A 15,123-nucleotide genomic window follows, 5' to 3' on the forward strand; every position below is an offset into this window, starting at 1 on the left:
TGGAACAGCCTTCTCAGGGAAGTGGTGGAGTCATCATCCCTGGAGGTATGCAAAAGATATGTAGATGAGGTGTTCAGGGACATGGTTTAGTGGTGAGTGTGACAGAGCTAGGTTAACGATTGGACTTGATGATCTTAAAAATGTTTTCCAATCTAAACCATTCTGTAATTCTGTAAAGTGTACATGTGAGTCCAATAAGATTGTTGGGATCTAGATTGGGCTACTAAACCTCAGCTGTTCAGCAAACAGCCAAAGCAATCAATTTGTGGGCAATACAATATTCTTCAAAAACTTCAGGTTTTAGCATCTTAATCTCTGATCACCATGAGTACCGCTGACACTCTTTCTAGCCCCATGCTACCCACAGATAAGAAACTGGGAAACCATTTTGTCCCCTTCTCTCAGCCTGCTTCCTAATTTCATGCTGAGCCATGCCCTGCAACATGACTGAAGTTCAATCAGGAGGTGAATGAATGCATTGATGGCACAGCAGGCTTAATCTCTGTAACTTTAATTTCTTTCACCTTTATAGATCGTCAAAAAGAAGAGGCAACTTTTTTAATTTTTTTTTTTTTTAAAGAGAGTGAATCCTGTGACTGTAGGGGATGGACTTCATTGAAGTAACTTTCTACTTATGATCGAAAAAAGAAAGCTTTAGGCTTATTGGAATCATTCGGTGAAAAAGCACAGAAAAAGCAGGTAATTCTCCTATCTCTCATTTCCTCTGCTTCTTTCCTACCCCTTCATACAGTTTGAGGAGGACTTTTTGACATCTGCTCTTCAATTTGAGGCTGTTCTCAGCACTAATTTTTAGTTTCACTGGAAGTATTTAAACTCTTGAATAGCACTTCTCTTATCATTGCCACACCAAGTAGTTTTTGCCACAAAAGAGACAAGAGATAGAGAGGTGCCTGATACTTCCCAGCTGAAGCAGCTGCTGCTACTAACCTGCTTTTTTTTTTTACAGAACAGTGTCATGCATTAAGCTCAAAACAAGATTTATTTATCTGAGTTAGAAGAAATAAATATAAGTTGAGAACAAACAAATAGTAGTCATTGACAGTCAGTTGGTACCTAATGAATCATGTTCTTTGGTTAACAGAGCTTTGTATATTTACTGAGCAATTTTTTTCTTAAGTGCAGTTGCTCATGAAGACTTCTGTGCTGGTACTATTTCTGTGATTATAACACTCTCTGTTTCTTAACCCTTTTTACTTCCTGCTTGGATATTTTGCTTCTTTAGAGAAGTCAAAGAAAAATATCTCTTTTTTAAACAAGAAGGAAGCATCATGGGCATAGTGAGGGTCCTTCACTGACATACAGTTTCCTAAAGCTGTGTTGCTAGATTTTGATTTTGAGTGGGGTACATGTATGGTTTGGCAGACCTCGATGGTGACTTGTTATGGACATTTTTCCTGACTTTTGTTTGCTAAAGTGCACTAAAAAGATAAAAGCATTTATTGAATAATTATATGTTGCAACTTTGCTTTGCTGTCTGTTTCTCCTCTTGGCCTAAGGCTGTTACACCAGAGAAGAGCTGGTGTGGAATGACACTGTGAAGGTGAAGGTGCTGGAAAGTCTTCTGTCTCTGTCCTCTGATAGAACTCAAGTTGGGGAATCAAAAGGAAAAAAACCCTGGTTAGGAAGATGCTTTTTCATTAAATGGGAGATAGAAAGCTAAGGAAATGTTTTAGGTAGAGTCTGTGCAATGAAAAGAAAGATTCACGGTAGTTTTCAGTATTAATCTTGTTATCTTTTTTCTAACAAGTTCATTTGTTCAGTTCAGAAGAAAAGATGAATAAGGGACAGGATGGAAGTATAGAAAGCAATGAATGCTACAGAAAAAGTAAATCAGTTGTGCCTACTTACTGTAGTACCAACATGCAAGATAATAGGATATTGAGAATGTGTCTGTCAAAGTAAAGGAGCCAGGGAGAAAGGGTAAATATGAGTGTGAGATACCTATTTTCTGAGTTCAATGTCCACAACAGGCAATCATGAGCAAGCCTAGACTGTTATTTTTAAGGTCTACAATACAGTTGTTGCATTTCACATTGTTGCAAGGGCAGAGGTGACTGGGATTTGTAAAGGGACAAAAATGCATCATCTTAAGGTGAAAAATCAGTTGTCTAGGTCTATTCAAAGACCATATAAGCTACAAAGGAAAGGAGGATATGAATGATGTCTTTGTAATCTGGTAATTCAAGGCCTTTCCACCAGCTTTTACAAGTAACTTTCTTCTAGTACAGGGAAGCCCCAGTGCCTTGCCTTTGTGAGAAGTGCATACTTCAAGGGGAGGCTGCTGTGGAACCTGGAAACCCACTTTGTGTAGACAGCAATCTCACAGGTCCTCAAGAAAGGTTGTTCTTGAGAAGAGATGAAAAAGGTACCAAACCATGCAACCGGGAGGGAAGGAAGCTGAGTATCAAGACCACTTGCTTGGGCTTCAGCTGAGGGTGTCTCCATGCTACCTAATGCATACGTATAGTATCCTCATGGAGTGCAGCCTGCAGCTTCCTCAAAGTCCCTTTTTCAGCTTGGCAACAGCAGCTGACAAAGAGCAAAGGACTGTGGAGGAGTTACTGCTTCTGCACACCCTTGATCTGAAGGGAAGTGAGTGAGATGCTGCCCAGAAGGCCTAACAGCTGTGGAAGTTTATAGAGATGATATTTCAGTTTATGGGAAGCATAAGGAAGGACATGATGTGATCACTTCTGGACATTATCTTAAAAGCTCCTGGACTCAAGCTGAATATAGAAAAGCCTATACTGTTAGAAGTATGGCTGTGGCATTTAAGGTATATCACTGCTGAGTATGTCTGTGGAGCAGATCAGCACAGACACTGTTTTCTGAAAACTTTGACCTAAGATTTAGAATGTTCTTGAAATGGACACTCAGAGATATGAAACAACATAGAAATTATGCTACTTGGGAGATTTGATTGGAATAAATTACAATGAGTAGCATGCTCTCTTGTAAGAAAATCTCCTTTTGGTTCAAACCCCTTCTGTTACTTGGGAATCATCAGAGGGCAGTAGAATCACTTTGGTGTAAAGTTGTTTACTTCCAGACTTCTGGTAGGCTGTAGTGAATTATAGTTACTGAAAAGGCTTTTATCTAAGGTTCCTGCAACTGAGCAATTAACTTTCTGACTCTTACACTAAAGCAATTCATGTAAACAGATTGTGGTTATGAAGCATGCGTAACAAGTCAGAAATCATGAATCAGTTGTTGATCTGTCCTTTTTTTGTTTCTTTTACTTTCTGAACTTGAATTTCCTGCCTGTAGTGGGGTGGCTTTTTTTCTAAAGTATTGAAATATGCATGTCTTTAGGATATTGAAGAATCCTCAGAAAGAGTCACAGCTTTTGGCTGTTTACCATGTAAACTGGGTGAGAGAATTCCTCTAAGAAACAGGCATTTGGGAAATTGTTAAAAACAAGCCTTCATCAGTTATAATGGAGTGTGAATTTATAAATACATAAGCAGAGAAAAACTACCTTGCATTTGCCATGAATAAGAAAATATGACTGTACAGCTAATGTGCAGTAGGTCAGGCTATATAAATTAATCTCCTTTCTTATCCCTCATACTTCGATAATAGCCAAGCCTATGGAATAAGTAATGTATCTCCTTTGCATGCTGATACTTCTAATACTTTGTCCTTGCTTTGCAAATCTCAACAGTGTTGCAATGTAAAGTATTATCAATATCACAGAAGCTTGGCCCATTTGAATAGATGGATCAGCTTTAGACTGCAGATTCAGGCTTTGTTTAATATAGACTTCTTTGGCTCACAATTACAAGAGCTACCTAGACAGTAAATTTTGGAGAATAATGATGTGCTGATCTTTTTCATTTAAGAATAGTCCTTGCCCCTTCCCTGTAAGATACTGCACTGTGAAGATTATGGAGCAGAACATGATAAGAAAGTACTCCTCTGTCTCCTTCAACTGCTTAATAATTAACTATATGACCTCTGTTTAGAAGCAAAGCCAAGCTAATTAATGCATATTTCAGTAGATGATATTGCCTGTAATATGACTATGATGTATAATGTAAATTTAGAGAATATGAAGATTGAGTGTGGATAAAGTGTTCTGTGTGCATCATGACAGGGATTGTAAAAGCACTTCTTTGCAAATGTCTCCTCTTATTCATGTTTCTACACAACCTGATCTAGAAGAGCCTGCTTCTGCAGGGAGGTTGAACTAGATGATCTCTGAAGATCCCTTCCAACCCCTACCATTCTGTGATTCTATGATTTTATGGCACTTTGCATCACTATGTAGTTATGTATAATTGTTTGAAAAAACACTTAGACTTCTAGCCCCTTGGAGTGCAACTTAGTCAGAGAGAGACAAAAAAGGGTCAACATTTGAGTAAGGAATTACATTTTCGGTACTAATACAGAGTGTTCCCTGGAAGTGGAAATATTTCTGCAACACTTCCTGCAGGAGGGGCTCATCCTGGTGCTCTACATCCTACATACTTTTAATCCAAACTTGAAACATTTTCTGTCATCTACTGCTTTTACGTCATAATTGTCCTGTTATCTGGAAAAAAAAAAAAAAAAACAAAACCAAAACTTCTGATGAGTTAAAACTTGGCAATGTTTTCTGTCAAGTTTCTTAAAATGATTTTATTAAAATCTTCACGATGTCTTAATGTCAGATTGGCCTTTTTTGCTTTAGATACACTTATATGCACTGAACTGATTTGCTGTGATGATCAGCTGGAGCCTTTCAGCAAGTAACTGAAAGATTCATGTAGGAAGAGCAAATACGGTCCTTTTTCTTTACGAATCCTTTTATAGATATGGGCTATCTCATTAGTTAACTTTGTTACTTGACAGTTGTAGAGTAACAATAACTGGAATTACTGCTGACCTTGTTCTCTATGCCTTGACTCAAATGCCTTTAGGTATTTTGAAAAGCCTTAAGATAAAGACTGATATGCAAATTACATCCCTGAGATAAATGGGAATAAATGTTCTAAATGACATGCTTTATTTGTAATGTGCTCAGATAACACAGTGATTGGTGCCTGGTTGGACAGATGCAGTTTTATTATTTTTCTCTGACCATTATAAGTTGGATTTGTATTTTGAAAATTGATTTGATATCTGAGAGAACTGCTCAAGTTGTATGCTTGAGAGAGGTTACACTTCTGCATTTTACATGTCTTTGTGATGCCAGAATAGTATCACAAAGATGAGCAAAATGCAAAAAAAGCAGTGAGGACTGAACTGCACTTGCCATAAGGAATGAGAAACAGCATACAAAGACTAGACCAGATATGAGATGAAAATGTCCTGCTTGAGTGAATGCCTCAAGCCTCTGGGTCTGCAGTTCTGCAGTGTTAAGCTACTGATGGTGATGCTAAGGCTATACAGATGAACCATCTTGGTCGTTGCAGAAAGGAGGAAATCACCATTAACACATCTGGCCAAACTATGTATCTGCGATTCCAAAGCAGAGTGCTTTGTGCAAATACAGAAATTGTTTCAAGGCCAAATCTTAGTTGCTGTTGTTACACATACATGAACATGCCATTCAGGTTAGCATAGTGGTAAGAGTTAGCTGGATCTCAGATTCTCACCTTTCTTCTTCATCCATCTTTAGAAGGTATCTCTACAAGTGGTGTTTCAGTTGTGAATTTGGGTTCACCTCTGGAGGTACAAACTAAAATGAGGATATCACCTCTCAAGTCATTCCTGGTTAATGCTTGCTTTTGTATCTAGATTAGCAATATTCCCATACTTATCCCACTTTTTCTTTTCTCTTTTGGCAAAGAAAAGAAGCCTCTAACTTTGTGGTTGCAAATCCAAATCTGAAATCTGTGAGAAGATCCTTTCTCCATGAAGCAGAAGTTGGACCTTACCTGTCATAATTCAGATGAGGGGGAGAAGCTCCATGTTGCATAATTCAAAGAAGCAAATTTTCTTTCATCTACAAAATTTATTAGCCTGAAGATATCCATGCTAGGCCAACACTATCCGAAATATTGGAGCCATCATCTCGTTTGATTTTGATAAGATGTTCAGTGGTCTCAGTCTAGACGTACAAGGATTAAAAACTATGTCTTGAGTGCTAAAATTACAAAAGGAGACTAGATCTATGCTCTAAGTAGTTTTTTCTTTTTAAAAAAAATGATTGTGTTGAACAGATATACTTTTATAATTTCAATGATACTAAACTTTTTTTTTTAATATCGGCCTACAATATTTAATTCAAGCAAAGTGACACATTTTGAGAGGGCACATCACAGAATTTCAGGCAGCTGAGAGATGTCTAATTTAGTTGACTTGTCCATATAGGGTTTCTGAACAATGAATGGAGTCAGAAAGGCTTTTGCAAGGATCACTTTGTGAAAGAGCTGTCTTTTTGGGTTAGCTATATTGAAGCTTATGAACACCCAGTGCTGGTCAGCACTGAAATACCTCAAACTCACCTGGCCAAACCCATGACTCAACAAGGGCAAGTATTGCGTCTGGGAAAGAATAACCTCACATACCAGTCCAGGTTGAGGAATAAACTCTTTGAGAGTAGTGTATGGGAAAAGGACCTGGGGTCCTGGTGGACAGCAGGATGAGCAAAAATCAGCAATGTGCCCTTGTAGCCAAGAAGGCCAATGGCATCCTGAAGTGTATTAGAAGGGATGTGAGCAGTAGGTCAAGAGGTCCTGTCCCTCTGCCCTCATCAGACCACATCTGGAATATTGTGTCTCAGTTCAAGGACAGGGAGCTACTGGAGAGAGTTGAGTGCAGGGCCACAAACATGATGAAGGGAGTGGAGTATCTCCCTTTTGATGAAAGGCTGAGGGAGCTGGGGCTTTTCAGCTTGGAGAAGAGGAGACTGAAGGGTGACCTCATTAATGTTTACAAATACATAAAGGGTGTGTGTCAGGAGGATGGTGTCCAGTGATAGGACAAGGGGCAATGAGTACAAGCTGGAACATAAGAGATTCCAAGAAAACTTAAGGAAAAACTTCTTCACTGTGAGGGTGACAGAGCATTGGCACAGGCTGCCCAGATGAGTGGTTGAATCTCCTTCTCTGGAGACATTAAAAACCCACCTGGATGCGGTCCTGTGTTCCTACTCTAGGAGATCCTGCTCTGGCAGTGGGGTTGGACTAGACGATTGTTCGAGACCCCTTCCAACCCTTAAGATTCTGTGATTCTGTGATTCTAAGATTTTTATTCCAGTTATTTGCCTTTTTTTTTCATTCTTTTCTTACATTTTGGTCAAAAGGAAGAACAAACTGTGTTAGTTCAGAAATACTGATACACATTATTCCAATTTTTCCAGTTTTTCTCTTCATTCTACTCTTCTGGCTTAAGTTATTTGCTGTATTTGATGAAATTTGTGAAGGGGATTTTTTTTCACTTTGGAACAGTGTTTTCTAGAAAAGTAATCATTCTGCTGGAAAAACATTCAAGGTTAAAGCCAGCTATAGATTAAAGAAGATAGATTCTGTTTTTCCCACAGTCTTTGGGCAAACACAAATTCTGGTCTCTGAAGCTGATAATTTGACATCTTTCACCAGTGTGAAATTCAGAAAGCATATGAATAAAATTTCAACGGAGAAGAACCTTCCCCCTTTTAGGATGCTGACTCCACCTTCCTCAATCCCCTTCTGCCAAACTCCTCTGGGGGAAGAGAGTTGAAATACTAATGACAAAATGTCAGATGCATAAACTCCCTCAAGAAGGACTTAAAAAGCTTCTTCGTCACAGCAGTGTGACATGGACATGAATAGAAGATTATTCTCTTACTTCAGATTCCAAGCAGCCATCAACATTATTGCATATTTTCACCTGTGTGAGTTACAAATTAGTAACAAATACATTTGAAAGATAGTCATTACCTCAATCAGTCAATTATCTGTAAGATGTATCAGTGTGATTAGTTGCTCTTAGTTAATTATAGGAAAAATAATTAGCTAATAAGGGAATACCATCATTCATGTAATACTGATTTTCATTATTTTAGAGACAGTAATTTTAAAAAGTCCCTTGAATCTACATATTGAGGAAACACCTAAGATTACTTTTATCAGGTTGCAGGAATTGCTTTTCTCTCTTCTAGCTCTTTTGACCCAACTTATATTTCTGCCATCTTCCCAGCGCTGGATTCTGCTGTATTAATGAATATAGCCTTAACAGTGAATTGCCTTGAGAAGGTTGAGTACTGCACAGACGATTAGACTACTTACTGCTTTTAATCACTTCACCCCTGGACAAATCTAAACTAATAACAAACACGAGCTAAGAAAGATGAGTATGTCAAAGACATTATATGTCACTCCTATAGACACAATTTGCTCTGAAATTACAGATGCAAGCCCATAAGATTCAATACTTCTCCTTTTAGCACCTAAGGGAGAATGAATGGTACAGGCATTTTCTTTTATAACAAGATTCTGCCCATTTGTTCCTTATATTTACATTTCCTTATGAGGACCTTCAGCCCAAACTTGTTAAACCTTTGTAGCTCAGCCATGTTCTTAAGTTCCAAAAATGAAAAGACCCAGAAATGAAAAGACCCTTGTGGATAAATGGGAACCTAACTCACTGTGACAACCCAAGATGTGTTTGCAAGTACAGCCCAGTGCATCTGAATTACTCCCACAGAGTCATGCTAAGGACAATAATCCAGCATTTGGTGCTGAACCCATAGGTATGTTTTTTAAGACCAGGGTGGATAAAACAAGTCCAAAAGAAGCTAAGATTTTTCAGTCAGCTAAGAGGGTGACTGTAAGGCTAAGAGTAGAGGTCCCTACTTGTGGTTAATAATAATAGTTAAAAATAATAGTTCCACATTTTCCCATCTTTACCTGACCATGCCTAGCTGGCACAGTCAGCTAAACTGCCAAAAGCCTGATCCCACAAAGCCACTCAGGGTGAGGGGAATACTCTCTTGTCCCCTTGTCTATCCAAGGACATAGGAAGCAGGGCAATTGGGATCATTGCTTTCATCTGCTGTGCGCTGCTAATTCTACTTGCCTGTATATTCCATCTGAACCATAAGTTCAGTCTATTACATCTCTGTAGAATGCCTGAAAACTCTTCAGCCACTCCAAATAAGATACTGATCTCAGAGTGTAATACATTCCTACTACTATTTACCTCTAGCTCATAATCAAAAGGGACCTTGAGGGGTTGTCTTTGAAGACACCCACAGCCTTTTCCCAACTCCCCTACCTGGTAAATGCCCTAATTGTTTTTATTGCATGCTAGAGAGAAGATTTTTGAAGACTTCTCCACATATCCCCAGCTCTCCTGATATTTTGAAAACCATATGATTATCTGACACTTTTTTTTTAACATCTGCCCTGGGCAACAACTGCTTTAACATGTCGCTAATACATTCTATTTCTTTATTTAAAAAAAGAATGATAAATCCCAGTTAGAACCCAGTAGACTACGATCATCTTTAACTTAACATAGTTTAGTGATTGAAGTAATAGACTAGAAGCCAGGAAAATCTACATCTGGCAAAAAAACCCCTCAGAATCATACAAGTTCTGTATCACAGCTTCTTTACATGTGATGTAAGATTTATACCCGACAAGGTGTTATGAGTCATCTATATATGGCATGCATTATTTTGTATCTCTCCATTTCCTTATTATAGCTCCTACATAACTTGGACAGTTTTGGCAAGCTCCCTTGCATGTTTTTGAAACAAAACCACCCTTCCTTATCTGATTTTCTTTCTTTTTTTGTGTGTGTGTGCTGGATAAATACAAAAGTTAGGAAGACACAGAAATCTTGTTGTATCAAACTTACAGTACCTAGTCCTGCAAATGCTTTAATCATCTAGAGCATAATTTATATATAGTTTTCAGATTGATTTTAAAGAGCTTTTTTCCAAATACTGAACAGAGTTGAACATTCAAAGCATGCACTGGCATTGCACTGGTTTCTTTGCAGCAATGTGTAAAGGTCTGCAAGTCTCATCTGCATGTAACACTGCAGAAAGGTGAAGACTTTAGGATTGATTTATCTGAGCATTTCTGATTATTTTGCCTGGACCTATGTGACACCCTAACCAAATCACACCACCTCTGATTTCTCATTACTGCTGTTATTTCTTTGCAAGACAGACGCAGAGCCCCTTCTTGTACCCATCATTGACAAAGGCCCCACTCTTACTGGTGCAACTTCATTCAATAACCTGATAGCTCTTTTGTCCTTTCCTTATCCCTGCTGCCTCCCCTGTCTCTTCCTTCCAGTTTGATCTGGACAACTTCCAACTCATCCTTTAGGCCTTTTCCTCTCCTTGATGTGATTTTTCCCCACTTTCTCTACATATTTTATTTTTCTAATCTTCTATTTCATGTGTCAGGCATGGAAGGAGGCAGATGAGAGGGAGGTATTAGTCCAGGGAGGTGTTACTGATGCTGAAGAGCAAAGGTAAAGTTAGTGTCACTGCTGAAGAGAAGGACTGAGATAGATGCTGTGAATGGATATGTCACCATCTCTGGTACTTGACAGATGGAGGGATGAAGAACAAGATTCTAAAAGTGACAGCCACAACAACTACGGAAAAATCTACATCAATGCGAGGGAAAAAGCCTAAATAATTGTAGAAGGCTGATACACTTGGTATATGGAAAAAACGGGGCAGTCATAACTAAATACAGCCCTATTGACATTCTCTTTATACAGTACTTCAGGACTAAAGAGATCCTTGTTCGACCTACAATGATGTACCTAAACAACATTGTGGCTTCATAAAATTATCTTTTCAGGCCAAATTTACCATCTCCTCACACTCTTGCCTGCTGTTACGTTCCTGAGGCAGGGGTAAATCTTCTTTGAGTGAACTTAAAGCTCAATCAATGTACTTGCTGCCTTTGCTACCCATGTGACCAGACCATGTACCTGCACATGACCAAACACCTCCATGTATCACACTTGCCCTTCCAATAGTGATGCATGATAAACATCAGACAACTGTGGCACCCTGAGACCCTTTCTCAGAGGCCAAACATCATCTGCTGAAAAGACACAAGGGTTTTCTAGGGAAACCTGAAGAGAAAGTTAGTGTGTCTTAGGCGTGCCTTCATGTCCTTGCAGCCCTGGAAAGTATACACATAGCCTGTTTCACCAGTGCGGATCTCTGACAGGAGCCTGCAAGTGTTTTAAGAAAGCAACCCATTTAACTTTGAAATCTTGTAAAAGACACCCACTTTCCCCAGGACTGGCAAGGGTAGTCAGTTGTCACCTATCTACACTTAGAAAGGACTAAGCTGCTGATCTTATATTCTCTGAGAGTTGAAGTCTATGCTGGAAGAGCATGTCTAGTGTTGGCATAAAAGGAAATACACTGTGAGAGGAGATTGCCAATACTGACAGAGGGCCAAAGGGTGAAGAGAGGAGTAAACAGAGCATTTCAGTGAGGAAATGCTCAGACTTGTGACAATGATTCAGTGTGATTTGGAATGTTGACATATTCTGAGCTGCCTGGGCTCTTGCATAGGAAGTAAAACCTGGCGCTTGCTGGTCCTACTCACTAATCTTACTGTTCTTTGCTCAGTTCTCAAAAACTTTACACCTGTATAACAGATTTGTTTCTTTTTCTGGAAAGGCAAACCTTCTTATGCTGGAAAACAGAAGCAATGTGAATGGATCAATCTGATTCAATTACTTTGTGAAATCTTAGATTTATTCTCATTGGTAAGAATTTAGAGAGATATTCTGAATTGCTTTTCCTTTCTTTATTCCTAGGCTCAGTTTTGTCATAACAGACACTGGAAAGCACTAATTTTGCCCCTTTCTCTCAGCAACTATAGCAAAAATAAAATCTATTTTAAATGTGTCTCTTGCGATTTATTAGAAGATCCTCTTCTCCTCTCTGGATGTATATAAAATTACATACAAACCCCCATGTACTTAGTATGAACTGGTTGAATACTTGCAACATAATGTTCCTGTGTAAACAATTCCCTAGAAATCAAATCCTTCTTAGACATTAGAACAAGGTACCCAAAAGAGGAAAGAAAATAAAGAAATTGAGTGTCATAAGGAATCGAACAGAAAAAAAATCCCTCATGCTTAGAAGACAGAGGAATGAGGAAAAAACAAATCAAAGACCTCTCCCTTAAAATCTTCCCTAATTGGCAAATCTCTTCTATATTACCATGATACTGCAGCACCGTGAGGAAACAGGTTCGCCCTAAAGCAAACAGCATTCAAACAATTCAGCGTATTTCAGGCCAAAGTGAGTTGAGTTATGCTAGAAAACTGCCCAAATCCCAGAACATTTCATGGTAAGCATGTCTTCTGCTTCCTCTTAGAAGCACTATGAAGCAGGCAGGAGAAAGAGGGAATTATTACTATTTTTCTGAGAAGAATTGTATAAAATGCAGAAAGTAATCAGCTCACGGGCTTGTTCTGAAAGAAAACTTTCCTCTGTCAGAGAGAGAAGAACATGCTGGCAATGTTCTTGGTCCTTGCTGGCTGTGACCTACCAGATAGCAAAGGAGAAGTGCTCTTCCACATCGTTATGGTGTGCACTTACATGGCAAAGGACAGGCTAGCTCCTCCAGCTGAAGGGTTGGGGACAACTGTTTCTGTTTCACTCCTGGTTTCCAGCATTTCCTCAGTCTTAGTTCAGCTCTGTATAGCAACAAATGCGTATTTTTCAAACACGTGACATTTCCTATATTGAAGCTTGACTAGAAGCATTTCAGTGAGCTCGGTGACTGCAGGGCATCTTTAGAGACAATTCAGTAGCATTCATGTGTTTTTCCATGCTATTTGATTTACTGCTGTTATCTAAATGTTTTATTGATCCTAGAAATACTTATAAATGTTGATAAATTTTGGTGACTGCAATAATTAATGCCTGCTGGATAAAAGGTGTGTCTATAAAGTGACATCAAGTGCTATATATTTTTGTTTAGGGAGCTGCATATAGATGCAATCAGAAACATTGAATAATCATTAAAATATATGAATACTGAATTCAGACTCAATGTGTCTATCAATTAAAATGCCAATAACGGATATATATTGTAAAAATCAGGGACATATTGCAAGATTATATACAGAACACACAAGTAAATTGCTAGCTTAGATTAAGCTGTTATCTCTGGTGAAAGTAGTTCACATAATTGTTCTATCAAATAAAATTTATACTTTGCAAGTTAGAAAAATGTGGGAAAACCTGTTAACCCAACTTGTCTGACCTGTTCTTGTCAGAACTATCTTTAGTTGGAGCTTCAGAACCAACAAACTGCATAAAGTCTACACCCCCTTTCTAACATTATTATCCCCCCTGCTGTTTTAATTTATGTGTTTAATTTTGGTTTGCTGGGTGCAATATGGCTAATTGCTTGAGAATTGTGCAACCATATAAGTGAAATTTTGCTTTTATAATTTGTAGCACATCAAGTGTAATAATGTACATTTAATTTCTCAAAAAGATAATTATGCTAATAGAATTATTTGAATAAAAATTCACACTTTATGCAAGATAATGTCCTCTACCTCTTAATTTATAGTAAAGTAGGTCTGTAAGGAATTTTTAATAAGCTACTTCAACCTAGGGCCAGGAAGGACTAGACGGAAGCAAAGGGCTGACAGGTCTCAAATGGGACAAAAACGCTTGAGAGGTCTTTGTAGAAAAAGCTGTCAGAAGCGATGCAGGTATAGAATTTGGATAGATTCTACAAGATGCAGTAACCAGCCTTGGTCATGTGGGAGGATGTGGCCATGCTATATTTAGCTTATGGAGGAAAAATCAGCAAAAAAAACAAACCAAAGAGACTGTAGATGTGCAACTGAATTACATACAAGCAGGGATTGCAAGATGCAATCCTTCATGCAATCAACCCATCACATCCCCAAAATGTATGGCGGCTAAGAAGGACCATTACCTTGTGAGACTGACTCTGGAGGAGCTGGGACTCAAAGGGACAGGGCACATGGCATCGTCCAGCAACTCAGACCGGCAGCTAGATGGAAAAGACAACAGCATGAGAAGAACAGCACCTGCCTCAGACTCAGGAAAATGCAATTTATTTTTAAAGCCATTAGTTAGGCACCAGTTAGGTGTGAGGACTTATAATTGGCTTGAGAGAGATAAGGCACCATGGGTACCACTTGCTGGTGCCCAGACAGCTTCCATGCCAGATAAACTCTGTTTCCTCATTTGAGCAGTGTCTACAGGAACATTTCTGACTGATAATGAAGATTTTGGTGCAGGGAGGGGCATCCTGAGGTCAGATTACCCAGGGGGTCTGCTAAGATGTAGTCCAGCATGGGCCTGTGTCTCATCTCACCATCAGCATCCTGGGCGATGCACATTCAGGCCAGTCCATGCCCTCAAGTCCTTTGCATGCAACTAAAATAACCCTGAGAGATGCCTCTGGGCCTTTGCTTTTTGAGGATGGGCACCATGCTAATTTTCCTGGAGATGTTACTATTCTTACTGGATTGGGCAACTCTTTGCTGCAGCTGGGAAAGCCATGCCTTCAGGTAACCATCTTTGCCTTCAATCTATGAGAGCCTTATGCAAATTAGATGTTCAAACAGTGTAACATACTTTTCTGTATTTTATTTTGGAAGAAACCAATTACAAATGTTGCCGAGTTCAAAAACATATGTGTGATCCTCCTCTCTTCCTAGAGTAAATTTCTGTTCCCTGCCTCTGTCATGCATTGCTCAGTGAAAAGCCAGACACTGGTTTCTATGAGCATTAAAACACGCTGAAATCTCATGCAACACTATACAGACAGTGTTTTTAAAATTGTGCTTTTGGGGGTTTCCAATACTGACTATTGCATTCATAATAATTCCTTAGCCTTGGAATGAGGAAACTATTGCAAGTGCTTTGTGAACCGCTTAAACAGGGAAGTATGATAAATGAAAGTTTTTAAAGGTGGTGGCTTACATACTAGATTAATATGAAGCATTGTGATTAATGCCCAGAGTGTCAGTTCATATTTTCTCCCTTAATTATTTCAGGAGGGTTTCTTTTATATGCCATAAGTATATTTATAGGTGATAAAAAAGGAGAATTGACAGCCTAAGAGCTTGAGAAACTATTTATCCATGGAAAAGGTATAGTTACGTGTAGCAGGTTTTGCAAAACTCCTATGTTTTTCTTCC

Source organism: Colius striatus, chromosome 1 (genome assembly GCF_028858725.1).
Source record: "Colius striatus isolate bColStr4 chromosome 1, bColStr4.1.hap1, whole genome shotgun sequence".
NCBI lineage: Eukaryota > Metazoa > Chordata > Aves > Coliiformes > Coliidae > Colius > Colius striatus.